Raw genomic sequence first — 14,092 nt, 5'->3', positions numbered from 1 at the left:
CTCTTTTAACATTTTCCAGTTCTGACGAAAGGTCTTCGACCTGAAACATTAACTCTGTTTCTTTCTCCACAGATGCTGCCTCACTTGCTGAGCTTCTCCAGCATTTTCTGTTTTTATTTCAGATTTCCAGCATCTGCAGTATTTTGCTTTTGATTTACTGAGCAATTTATTGGATTGGTGTATTGGAATTGTTCACTTGGCATTTTCCCAGCTGGAGGTGCTTGCGAATTGGGAATTCCGGATGTGTATGTGCTAATTGGAGTGAATGCAGGATTTATTTCTGGGCCTGGGATTGATTGGTTGCTCACACCAAGCTAGAGAATGGCCAAAATGTGTTGGAAGTGATTTAAAGGGATATTACGGTGTGTTAATCGGATGTCCACGAGAGCAGTGTTGTACAAATATTATCCTTGAGCCTTGCTGTGCCAAACAGAAGCCATACTACTCTGTGTAAGTTATGAAACCCTGGTGTTACATAAGAACATAAGAACATAAGAAATTGGAGCAGGAGTAGGCCAATCGGCCCCTCGAGCCTGCTCCGCCATTCAATAAGATCATGGCTGATCTGATCCCAACCACAAATCTAAAGAACACAAGAAGTCGGAGCAGGACCCGGCCACATAGCCCCTGGGCCCTCTCCGCCACCCACAGGGCATTGACCGATCCGAACTCAGCTTCATGTCCAATTTCCTGCCCGCTCCCCATAACCCCTAATTCCCTTTACTTCTAGGAAACTGTCTATTTCTGTTTTAAATTTATTTAATGATGTAGCTTCCACAGCTTCCTGGGGCAGCAAATTCCACAGACCTACCACCCTCTGAGTGAAGAAGTTTCTCCTCATCTCAGTTTTGAAAGAGCAGCCCCTTATTCTAAGATTATGCCCCCTAGTTCTAGTTTCACCCATCTTTGGGAACATCCTTACTGCATCCACCCGATCAAGACCCTTCACAATCTTATATATTTCAATAAGATCGCCTCTCATTCTTCTGAACTCCAATGAGTAGAGTCCCAATCTACTCAACCTCTCCTCATATGTCCGCCCCCTCATCCCCGGGATTAACCGAGTGAACCTTCTTTGTACTGCCTCGAGAGCAAGTATGTCTTTTCTTAAGTATGGAGACCAAAACTGTATGCAGTATTCCAGGTGCGGTCTCACCAATACCTTATATAACTGCAGCAATACCTCCTTGTTTTTATATTCTATCCCCCTAGCAATAAAAGCCAACATTCCGTTGGCTTTCTTGATCACCTGCTGCACCTGCATACCAACTTTTTGATTTTCTTGCACTAGGACCCCCAGATCCCTTTGTACTGCAGTACTTTCCAGTCTCTTGCCATTAAGAAAATAACTTGCTCTCTGATTTTTCCTGCCAAAGTGCATAACCTCACATTTTCCAATATTATATTGCATCTGCCAAATCTCCGCCCACTCACCCAACCTGTCTATATCCCCTTGCAGGTTTTTTATGTCCTCCTCACTCTCTACTTTCCCTCCCATCTTTGTATCATCTGCAAATTTTGATATGTTGCACTCGGTCCCCTCCTCCAAATCGTTAATATAGATTGTAAAGAGTTGGGGACCCAGCACCGACCCCTGTGGAACACCACTGGTTACTGGTTGCCAGTCCGAAAATGAACCATTTATCCCAACTCTCTGCTTCCTATTTGATAACCAATCCTCCACCCATGCCAGAATATTACCCCCAATCCCGTGATTTTTTATCTTAAGTAATAATCTTTTATGTGGCACCTTGTCGAATGCCTTCTGGAAGTCTAAATACACTACGTCCACTGGTTCCCCTTTATCCACCCTATACGTTATATCCTCGAAGAACTCAAGCAAATTTGTCAGACATGACTTCCCCTTCATAAAACCATGCTGACTTTGTCCTATTAAATTATGCTTATCTAAATGTTCCGTTACTGTCTCCTTAATAATAGACTCCAAAATTTTACCCACCACAGATGTTAAGCTAACTGGCCTATAATTTCCACCCTTCTGCCTACTACCCTTTTTAAATAACGGTGTTACATTAGCAGTTTTCCAATCTGCCGGGACCTCTCCTGAGTCCAGGGAATTTTGGAAAACTATCACCAAAGCATCCACAATCCCTACTGCCACTTCCCTCAAGACCCTAGGATGGAAGCCATCAGGTCCAGGGGATTTATCCGCCTTGAGTCCCATTATTTTACTGAGTACCATCTCTTGAGTGATTTTAATCGTATTTAGCTCCTCCCCCCCGAGAGTCCCCTGTTTGTCCAGTGTTGGGATATTCTTAGTGTCCTCTATTGTAAAGACTGAAACAAAATATTTGTTCAGCATTTTTGCCATCTCCATGTTTCCCACCATTAATTTCCCGGTCTCATCCTCTAAGGGACCTACGTTTGCCTTAGTTACTGCCTGCAACTCTCTCCCAGTTATCTATCCTGTGTCTGGTGATGGTAATAAATAAACAAGGGCTCAAACTGGCTGCAGTGTATCAGGAAAAGAGAATCAGAACTTTGAAAAGTGAAACTTACAAAGATTCTATGTCAAATTAAGAATGTGAAAAGACCATTCGGTCCATCGGAGCCTCTCTCTCTGGAACCCTAACTCTCCAATCAAAACCCATCTCTCTAGAACCCTAACTCTCCAATCAAAACCCATCTCTCTAGAACCCTAACTCTCCAATCAAAACCCATCCCTCTAGAACCCTAACTCTCCAATCAAAACCCATTCCTCTAGAACCCTAACTCTCCAATCAAAACCCATTCCTCTAGAACCCTAACTCTCCAATCAAAACCCATCCCTCTAGAACCCTAACTCTCCAATCAAAACCCATCCCTCTAGAACCCTAACTCTCCAATCAAAACCCATTCCTCTAGAACCCTAACTCTCCAATCAAAACCCATTCCTCTAGAACCCTAACTCTCCAATCAAAACCCATCCCTCTAGAACCCTAACTCTCCAATCAAAACCCATTCCTCTAGAACCCTAACTCTCCAATCAAAACCCATCCCTCTAGAACCCTAACTCTCCAATCAAAACCCATCCCTCTAGGACCCTAACTCTCCAATCAAAACCCATCTCTCTAGAACCCTAACTCTCCAATCAAAACCCATCCCTCTAGGACCCTAACTCTCCAATCAAAACCCATCTCTCTAGGACCCTAACTCTCCAATCAAAACCCATCTCTCTAGAACCCTAACTCTCCAATCAAAACTCATCTCTCTAGAACCCTAACTCTCCAATCAAAACTCATCCCTCCGAATCCTAACTCTCCAATCAGAACCAATCCCTTTAGTGCTCTATCTCTCCAATTAAAAGCCATCCCTCTAGAACCCTAACTCTCCAATCAAAACCCATCTCTCTAGAACCCTAACTCTCCAATCAAAACTCATCTCTCTAGGACCCTAACTCTCCAATCAAAACCCATCTCTCTAGAACCCTATCTCTCCAATCAAAACCCATCTCTCTAGAACCCTAACTCTCCAATTAAAAGCCATCCCTCTAGAACCCTAACTCTCCAATCAAAACCCATTCCTCCAGGGCACTCCACAGGTTGAGCTGGTAATGGGTTGAGGTGAGGATAGTGAGATTAAGGACTTCTAAAATGGGAATTTGATGAGAATGGAATTAGGTGCAGAGAGGAAGGAGGTGCTGACCTTATACACAACTAATATAAAGGAGAACAAACAAACTAAATCTAAAACTGTCAGCCCAGGAAGGAACTGTGATGAGTCACTCCTGGCAGATGTAGGAGTTTCGAGCACCAGATGTTGACCTGGGGAAACACACCTGTGGGAAGTGTCACCAATTCACACTGCTTGAGCCCAAAATCTCTGAATATGAGAAGATGGAGACAGTCCGACACATGAGGGAGCGAGAGAGCAGAATGTGGAGCGGAAGTTTGAGAGAGTGGCCACATTGATGAGAGATAGATTTGTTACGGAAAAGGTCAAGGAGCAAGTTAGAGTAAAAATACTTAATTGGAGGAGGGCCAATTTCAGTGGGTTGAGAACCGATCTGGCCCGGGAAAATTGGAATCAAAGATTGGCAGGCAAAACTGTAATTGAACGGTGGGTGGCCTTTAAGGAGGAGATGGTTCAGGTACAGTCTAGGTACGTTCCCACAAGGGTAAAGGTAGGGCAACTAAAGCCAGAGCTCCCTGGATGACAAAAGAGAGAGAGTAAGATGAAGCAGAACAAAGGGGAGTATGACAGATGTCAGGTTGTTAATACAAGTAGGAACCAGACTGAATATAGAAAGTACAGAGTAGAAGTGAAAAAGGAAATAAGAGGGGCAAAAAGAGAGTATGAGATAAACTGGCGACAACATAAAAGGGAATCCAAAAGCCTTCTATAGGCATGTAAACAGTAAACAGGTAGTAAGAGGAGGGGTGGGACCAAAAAGGAGACCTATGCATGGAGGCAGAGGGCATGGCTGAGCTACTAAATGAGTGCTTTGCATCTGTCTTTACCAAGGAAGAAGATGCTGCCAGTGTCATTAAAACAGGAGGTAGTTGAGATACAGGATGGACTAAAAATTGATAAAAACGAGATACTAGAAAGGCTGGCTTAACGTAAAGTACGTATTAAAAAGCAGGACCTCTAAGGTAGTAATCTCAGGATTACTCCCAGTGCCACGTGCTAGCAAGAGCAGAAATAGGAGAATAGACCAGATGAATGCGTGGCTTGAGAGATGGTGTAGGAGGGAGGGATTTAAATTCCTGAGGCATTGGGACTGATTCTGGGAAAGGCGGGACCTGTACAAGCTGGACGGGTTGCACCCAAGCAGAACCAGGACCAATATCCTCGCGGGGGCATTTACTAGTTCTGTTGGGGAGGGTTTAAACTAGTATGGCAGGGGGATAGGAACCAAAGGGCAGGTACAGATAGGACAAATTCAGACCAGGAAACAGGAAGTAGAAAAACAGTTAGTGACGTAGTTAGCTACTCAGAAAGGCAAAAGAAGCAAAGGTTAAATAGTGATCAACACAGGAATTTGATGGGGTTAAAGGGGATATACTTCAATGCAAGGAGTATTACAAACAAAGCAAATGAGCTAAGGGCACAGATGGACCCTCAACTCTTTTATAGAATCATAGAATCATAGAAGTTACAACATGGAAACAGGCCCTTCGGCCCAACATGTCCATGTCGCCCAGTTTATACCACTAAGCTAGTCCCAATTGCCTGCACTTGGCCCATATCCCTCTATACCCATCTTACCCATGTAACTGTCCAAATGCTTTTTAAAAGACAAAATTGTACCCGCCTCTACTACTGCCTCTGGCAGCTCGTTCCACCCTTTGAGTGAAAAAATTGCCCCTCTGGACCCTTTTGTATCTCTCCCCTCTCACCTTAAATCTATGCCCCCTCGTTATGGACTCCCCTACCTTTGGGAAAAAATTTTGACTATCTACCTTATCTATGCCCCTCATTATTTTATAGACTTCTATAAGATCACCCCTTAACATCCTACTCTCCAGGGAAAAAAGTCCCAGTCTGTCTAACCTCTCCCTATAAGTCAAACCATCAAGTCCCGGTAGCATCCTAGTAAATCTTTTCTGCACTCTTTCTAGTTTAATAATATCCTTTCTACAATAGGGTGACCAGAACTGTACACAGTACTCCAAGTGTGGCCTCACCAATGTCGTGTACAACTTCAACAAGACATCCCAACTCCTGCATTCAATGTTCTGACCAATGAAACCAAGCATGCCGAATGCCTTCTTCACCACCCTATCCACCTGTGACTCCACTTTCAAGGAGCGATGAACCTGTACTCCTAGATCTCTTTGTTTATAACTCTCCCCTACGCCCTACCATTAACGGATTTTAAAAAGTACCTGGACCTGCACCTAAAGTGGTGTAAGCTGCAGGGCTATGGACCGAGTGCTGGAAGGTGGGATTAGAATGGGCACCTGGTTGTTCTTCGAGCCGGCGCGGACACGATGGGCCGAATGGCCCCCTTCTATGCTGTATCTTTTCTATGGTTCTATGGTTCTATGCAGATTTTTTTATTCGTTCCTGGGATGTGGGTGTCGCTGGCAAGGGCAGCATTTATTGCCCATCCCTAATTGCCCTTGAGAAGGTGGTGGTGAGCCGCCTTCTTGAACAGCTGCAGTCCGTGTGGTGAAGGTTCTCCCACAGTGCTGTTAGGAAGGGAGTTCCAGGATTTTGACCCAGCGACGATGAAGGAACGGCGATATATTTCCAAGTCGAGATGGTCTCTGACTTGGAGGGGAACGTGCAGGTGGTGTTGTTCCCATGTACCTGCTGCTCTTGTCCTTCTACGTGGTAGAGGTCGCGGGTTTGGGAGGTGCTGTCGAAGAAGCCTTGGCGAGTTGCTGCATTGCATCCTGTGGATGGTACACACTGCAGCCACTGTGCGCCGGTGGTGAAGGGAGTGAATGTTTAGGGTGGTGGATGGGGTGCCAATCAAGCGGGTTGCTTTATCCTGGATGGTGTCGAGCTTCTTGAGTGTTGTTGGAGCTGCACTTATCCAGGCAAGTGTAGAGTATTCCATCACACTCCTGACTTGTGCCTTGTAGATGGTGGAAAGGCTTTGGGGAGTCAGGAGGTGAGTCACTCGCCGCAGAATACCCAGCCTCTGACCTGCTCTTGTAGCCACAGTATTTATATGGCTTGTCCAGTTAAGTTTCTGGTCAATGGTGACCCCCAGGATGTTGATGGTGGGGGACTCGGCGATGGTAATGCCGTTGAATGTCTAGAGGAGGTGGTTAGACCCTCTCTTGTTGGAGATGGTCATTGCCTGACACATGTCTGGCGCGAATGTTACTTGCCACTTATGAGCCCAAGCCTGGATGTTGTCCAGGTCTTGCTGCATGCGGGCTCGGACTGCTTCATTATCTGAGGGGTTGCGAATGGAACTGAACACTGTGCAATCATCAGCGAACATCCCCATTTCTGATGGGGCGGTAATGGGCCGGATTGGATTTGTCCTGCTTTTTGTGGACAGAACATACCTGGGCAATTTTCCACATTGTCGGGTAGATGCCAGTGTTGTAGCTGTACTGGAACAGCTTGGCTAGAGGCGCAGCTAGTTCTGGAGCACAAGTCTTCAGCACTACAGCCGGGGTGTTGTCGGGGCCCATAGCCTTTGCTGTATCCAGTGCAATCAGCCGTTTCTTGATATCACGTGGAGTGAATCGAACTGGCTGAAGACTGGCTTCTGTGATGGTGGGGATATCGGGAGGAGGCCGAGATGGATCATCCACTCGGCACTTCTAGCTGAAGATGGTTGCAATCACTTCAGCCTTGTCTTTTGCACTCACGTGCTGGACTCCACCATCATTGAGGATGGGGATGTTTGCAGAGCCTCCTCCTCCCGTTAGTTGTTTAATTGTCCACCACCATTCACGACTGGATGTGGCAGGACTGCAGAGCTTTGATCTGATCCGTTGGTTGTGGAATCGCTTAGCTCTGTCTATAGCATGTTGCTTCCGCTGTTTAGCATGCATGTAGTCCTGAGTTGTAGCTTCACCTGGCTGGCACCTCATTTTTCGGTATGCCTGGTGCTGCTCCTGGCATGCTCTTCTACACTCCTTATTGAACCAGGGTTGATCCCCTGGCTTGTTGGTAATGGTAGAGTGAGGAATATGCCGGGCCATGAGGTTACAGATTGTGCTGGAATACAATTCTGCTACTGCTGATGGCCCACAGCGCCTCATGGATGCCCAGTTTTGAGCTGCTAGATCTGTTCTGAATCTATCCCATTTAGCACGGTGGTAGTGCCACACAACACGTTGGATGGTGTCCTCAGTGCGAAGACGGGATTTCATCTCCACGAGGACTATGCGGTGGTCACTCCTACCAATACTGTCATGGACAGATGCCTCTGCGACAGGTGGATTGGTGAGGACGAGGTCAAGTAAGTTTTTCCCTCGTGTTGGTTCGCTCACCACCTGCCACAGGCCCAGTCTAGCAGCTATGTCCTTTAGGACTCGGCCAGCTCGGTCAGTAGTGGTGCTACCGAGCCATTCTTGGTGATGGCCATTGAAGTCCCCCACCCAGAGTACATTTTGTGCCCTTGCTACCCTCAGTGCTTCCTCCAAGTGGTGTTCAACATGGAGGAGGACTGATTCATCAGCTGAGGGAGGACGGTAGGTGGAAATCAGCAGGAGGTTTCCTTGCCCATTTTTGACCTGATGCCATGAGATTTCATGGGGTCCAGAGTCCAGAGTTGAGGACTCCCATGGCCACTCCCTCCTGACTGTATATCACTGTACCGCCACCTCTGGTGGGTCTGTCCTGCCGGTGGGACAGGACATACCCAGGGATGGTGATGGAAGAGTCTGGGACGTTGGCTGAAAGGTATGATTCTGTGAGAATGGGCACCTGGTTGTTCTTCGAGCCGGCGCGGACACGATAGGCCAAATGGCCCCCTTCTGTGCCGTATCTTTTCTGTGGTTCTATAGTTCTATAAGTCACCCGGTCCGGATGGGATGCATACTCGGCTGCTGAGGGAGGTAAGGGTGGAAATTGCGGAGATACTGTCCATAATCTTCCAAACATCCATAGATACGGGGGTGGTGCCAAAGGACTGGAGAATTGCAAATGTTACACCCTTGTTCAAAAAAGGGTGTAAGGATAAACCCAGCAACTACAGGCCAGTCAGTTTAACCTCTGTGGTGGGAAACTTTTAGAAACGATAATCCAGGACAAAATTATCAGTCACTTGGACAAGTGTGGATTAATAAACTAAAGGCAGCATGGATTTGTTAAAGGCAAATCGTGCTTAACTAACTTGATAGTTTTTTAATGAGCTAATAGAGAGGGTCGATGAGGGCAATGCGATTGATGGGGTGCATATGGATTTCCAAAAGGCGTTTGATAAAGTGCCATATATTGGGCTTGTGAGCAAATTTGAAGCCCATCGAATGAAAGAGGCAGTGGCAGCATGGATACGAAATTGGCTAAGGGACAGGAAACAGAGAGTAGTGGTGAACGGTTGTTTTTTGGACTGGAGGGAGGTGTACAGTGGTGTTCCCCAGGGGTCGGTGCTGGGACCACGGATTTTTTGATATATATTAATGACTTGGACTTGGGTGTACAGGGCACAATTTCCAAATTTGCAGATGACACAAAACTTGGAAGTGTAGTGAACAGTGAGGAGGATAGTGATAGACTTCAAGAGGATATAGACAGGCTGGTGGAATGAGCGGACACGTGGCAGATGAAATTTAATGCAGAAAAGTGCAAAGTGATACATTTTGGTAGGAAGAACAAGGAGAGGCAATATAAACTAAAGGGTACAATTCTAAAGGAATACAGGAACAGAGAGATCTGGGGGTATATGTGCACAAATTGTCAAAGGTGGCAGGGCAGGTTGAGAAAATGGTTAAAAAAAAAATGGGAACCTGGACTGTATAAAAGAGGCATCGAGTACAAAAACAAGGAAGTTATGATGAACCTTTATAAAACACTAGTTCAGCCACAACTAATGTTTTATAACTGAGATGAGGAGAAACTTCTTCACTCAGAGGGTAGTAGGTCTGTGGAATTTGCTGCCCCAGGAAGCTGTGGAAGCTACATCATTAAATAAATTTAAAACAGAAATAGACAGTTTCCTAGAAGTAAAGGGAATTAGGGGTTACGGGGAGCGGGCAGGAAATTGGACATGAATTTAGATTTGAGGTTAGGATCAGATCAGCCATGATCTTATTGCATGGCGGAGCAGGCTCGAGGGGCCGATTGGCCTACTCCTGCTCCTATTTCTTATGTTCTTATGTTCTTACAACTGGAGTCCAATTCTGGGCACCACACTTTAAGAAGGATGTGAAGGTCTTACAGAGGGTGCAGAAAATCCAGGGGGTCACCTTTGACCAGAAACTTAACTGGACCAGCCACATAAATACTGCGGCTACAAGAGCAGGTCAGAGGCTGGGTATTCTGTGGCGAGTGACTCACCTCCTGACTCCCCAAAGCCTTTCCACCATCTACAAGGCACAAGTCAGGAGTGTGATGGAATACTCTCCACTTACCTGGATGAGTGCAGCTCCAACAACTCTCAAGAAGCTCGACACCATCCAGGACAAAGCAGCCCGCTTGATTGGCACCCCATCCACCACCCTAAACATTCACTCCCTTCACCACCGGCGCACTGTGGCTGCAGTGTGTACCATCCACAGGATGCACTGCAGCAACTCGCCAAGGTTTCTGCGACAGCACCTCCCAAACCCGCGACCTCTACCACCTAGAAGGACAAGGGCAGCAGGTACATGGGAACAACACCACCTGCATGTTCCCCTCCAAGTCACACACCATCCCGACTTGGAAATATATCGTCGTTCCTTCATCGTCGCTGGGTCAAAATCCTGGAACTCCCTACCTAACAACACTGTGGGAGAACCTTCACCATACGGACTGCAGCGGTTCAAGAAGGTGGCTCACCACCACCTTCTCAAGGGCAATTAGGGATGGGCAATAAATGCCGGCCTTGCCAGTGACGCCCACATCCCATGAACGAATAAAAAAAAAGATTTACTAGAATGATTCCAGGGATGAGGGACTTCAGTTGCATGGATAGACTGGAAAAGCTGGGGTTGTTCTCCTTGGAGCAGAGAAGGTTGAGAGGAGATTTGATCGAGGTATTCAAAATCATGAAGGGTCTTGACAGAGTAGATAGAGAGAAACTGTTCACATTGGCGGAAGGGTCAAGAACCAGAGGACACAGATTTAAGGTGATTGGCAAAAGAACCAAAGGCGACATCAGGAAAAACTTTTTTACGCAGCGAGTGATTACATTGGTTGTGATCTTCCAAAATTCTCTAGATTCTGGAACGGTCCCAGTGAACTGGAAGGTAGCAAATGTGACCCCGCTATTCAAGCAAGGAGGGAGCGAGAAAACAGGGAACTACAGACCAGTTAGCCTGAAATCGGTCGTTGGGAAAATGCTGAAATCCATTATTAAGGAAGTGGTAACAGGGCACTTAGAAAATCATAATATGATTAGGCAGAGTCAACATGGTTTTATGAAAGGGAAATCGTGTTTGACAAATTTATTAGAGTTTTTTGAGGATGTAACTAGCAGGGTAGATAAAGGGGAACCAGTGGATGTAGTATATTTGGATTTTCAAAAGGCATTCGATAAGGTGCCACATAAAAGGTTATGATGTGGAGATGCCGGTGATGGACTGGGGTTGACAATTGTAAACAATTTTACAACACCAAGTTATAGTCCAGCAATTTTATTTTAAATTCACAAGCTTTCGGAGGCTTCCTCCTTCGTCAGGTGAACATCATGGGGAAATGTGAGGTTATTCACTTTGGTAGGAAAAATAGAAAAACAGAATATTTTTTTAAATGGTGGGAAACTATTAAATGTTGGTGTTCAGAGAGACTTGGGTGTCCTTGAAAAGAAACACAGAAAGTTAGTATGCAGGTACAGCAAGCAATTAGGAAAGCACATGGCATGTTGGCCTTTATTGCAAGGGGGTTGGAGTAGAAGAGTAAGGAAGTTTTACTACAATTGTACAGGTCTTTATTGAGACCCACCTGGAGTACTGTGTACAGTTTTGGTCTCCTTATCTAAGGAAGGATATACTTGCCTTGGAGGCGGTGCAACCAAGGTTCGTTAGATTAATTCCTGGCATGAGAGGGTTGCCCTATGAAGAGAGGTTGAGTAGAATGAGCCCATACTCTCCAGAGTTTAGAAGAATGAGAGGTGATCTCATTGAAACATATAAGATCATGACGGGGCTTGACAGGATAGATGCTGAGAGATTGTTTCCCCTGGCTAGAGAGTCTAGAACTAGAGGGCATAATCGCAGGATTAGGGTTCTGTCATTCAAGACTGAGATGAGGAGGAATTTCTTCACGCAGTGGGTTGTGAATCTTTGGAATTCTCTACCCCAGAGGGCTGTGGATGCTGAGTCGTTGAGTATATTCAAGGCTGAGATCGATCGATTTTTGGACTTTAGGGGAATCAAGGGATATGCGGATCGGACAGGAAAATGTAGTTGATGATCAGCCATGATCTGATTGAATGGCGGAGCAGGCTCGAGGGGCCGAATGGCCTACTCCTGCTCCTATTTCTTACGTTCTTATGTGCTTATGAGTGGTTACAATCTGGAATGAACTGTCTGAGAGGGTGGTGGAGGCAGATTCAATCGTGGCTGTCAAAAAGGAATTGGATAAATATTTGAAGGTAAAAAATTTGCAGGGCTTCGGGGAAAGAGCAGGAGAATGGGACTAACTTAAGAAATAAAGAAAACTTAAGTTAAGAAATAAAAGAGGTGCCATTGCACTACTGGGTGTGTTCTATAGGCCACCAACTAGTGGGAAGGATATAGAGGAGCAAATTTGCAGGGAAATTACAGAGAGGTGCAAAAGCCACAGAGTAGTGATAACTGGGGGACTTCAACTATCCTAATATAGACTGGGATAGTAATAATATAAGGGGCAAAGAGGGGGAGGAATTTTTGAAATATGTTCAGAATAGCTTTCTTAAGCAATATGTTTCTGGCCCAACGAGGAAGGAAACATTGCTGGACTTGGTTCTTGGGAATGAGGTGGGCAAAGTGGAGCAAGTATCAGTGGGAGAACATTTGGGGAGCAGTGATCATATTATCATAAGGTTTGGAATAGCTATGGAAAAGGACATGGACCACTCTAAAGTAGAAATACTCAATTGGGGGAGGGCCAATTTCAATGGGTTGAGAATGGATCTGACCCGGGTAAATTGGAATCAAAGATTGGCAGGCAAAACTGTAATTGAACAGCGGGTGGCCTTTAAGGAGGAGGTGGTTTGGATACAGTCTCGGCACATTCTCAGGAGGCAGAAAGGTAGGGCAACTAAAACCAGAGCTCCCTGGATGACAAAAGAGATAGACAGTAAGATGAAATGGAAAAAAGGAGGCTTATAACAGATGTCAGGTTGATAACACAAGTGAGAACCAGGCAGAATATAGAAAGTTCAGAGGGGAAGTGAAAAAGGAAATAAGAGGGGCAAAGAGAGAGTATGAGAATAGACTGGTGGCCAACATAAAAGGGAATCCAAAAGTCTTCTACAGGCATGTAAACAGTGAACGGGTAGTAAGAGGAGGGTTGGGGCCGATCAGGGATGCATCCAAGGTTGCTGAGGGAAGTAAGGGTGGAAATTGCGGAGGTACTGGCCATAATCTTCCAAACATCTGTAGATGGGGAGTAGGGAAAAACCGGGGAACTACAGGCCAGTGAGCCCAACATCAGTGGTAGGAAAATTATTGGAAAAAATTCTGAAGGACAAAATTAGTCTCCACTTGGAGAAGCAAGGATTAATCAGGGATAGTCAACATGGCTTTGTCAAGGGAAGATCATGTCTGACTAATTTGATTGAATTTTTTGAGGGGGTGACTAGGCGTGTGGATGAGGGTAACGCAGTGGATGTGGTATACATGGATTTCAGTAAGGCCTTCGATAAAGTCCCGCACAGGAGACTGGTCAAGAAGGTACAAGCCCATGGAGTCCAGGGTGCCTTGGCACTTTGGATACAAAACTGGCTTAGTGGCAGAAGGCAGAGGGTGATGGTCGAAGGTTGTTTTTGTGACTGGAAGCCTGTGGCCAGTGGGGTACCACAGGGATCTGTGCTGGGTCCCTTGCTGTTTGTGGTCTACATTAACGACTTGGATATGAATGTAAAAGGTATGATCAGTAAGTTCGCTGATGATACAAAAATTGGTAGGGTGGTAAATAGCGAGGAGGATAGCCTCAGTCTGCAGGACGATATAGATGGGTTGGTCAGATGGGCGGAACAGTGGCAAATGGAATTTAACCCGGAAAAGTGCGAGGTGATGCACTTTGGAGGGACTAACAAGGCAAGGGAATACACAATGAATGGGAAGACCCTAGGCAAGACAGAGGGTCAGTGGGATCTTGGTGTGCAAGTTCACAGATCCCTGAAGGCGGCGGAACAGGTAGATAAGGTGGTAAAGAAGGCCTATGGGATACTTGCCTTTATTAGCCGAGGCATAGAATATAAGAGCAAGGAGGTTATGATGGAGCTGTATAAAACACTGGTTAGGCCACAGCTGGAGTACTGTGTGCAGTTCTGGTCGCCACACTACAGGAAGGATGTGATCGCTTTGGAGAGGGTGCAGAGGAGATT

General features: G+C 45.9%; 1 protein-coding gene across 1 annotated transcript in view; it reads left to right on the top strand.

The window, feature by feature from the left end:
* LOC137310055 (protocadherin-16-like) overlaps positions 1-14,092 on the top strand; it is a 351,469-nt gene that overhangs the window by 169,630 nt on the left and 167,747 nt on the right. The gene's annotated exons all lie outside the window — the stretch shown is intronic.

Source organism: Heptranchias perlo, unplaced genomic scaffold, assembly GCF_035084215.1.
Source record: "Heptranchias perlo isolate sHepPer1 unplaced genomic scaffold, sHepPer1.hap1 HAP1_SCAFFOLD_204, whole genome shotgun sequence".
Taxonomy (NCBI): Eukaryota; Metazoa; Chordata; class Chondrichthyes; order Hexanchiformes; family Hexanchidae; genus Heptranchias; species Heptranchias perlo.
The sequence above is the reverse complement of the archived record's forward strand: the minus strand, read 5'-3'. Positions and strand labels throughout refer to the sequence as shown.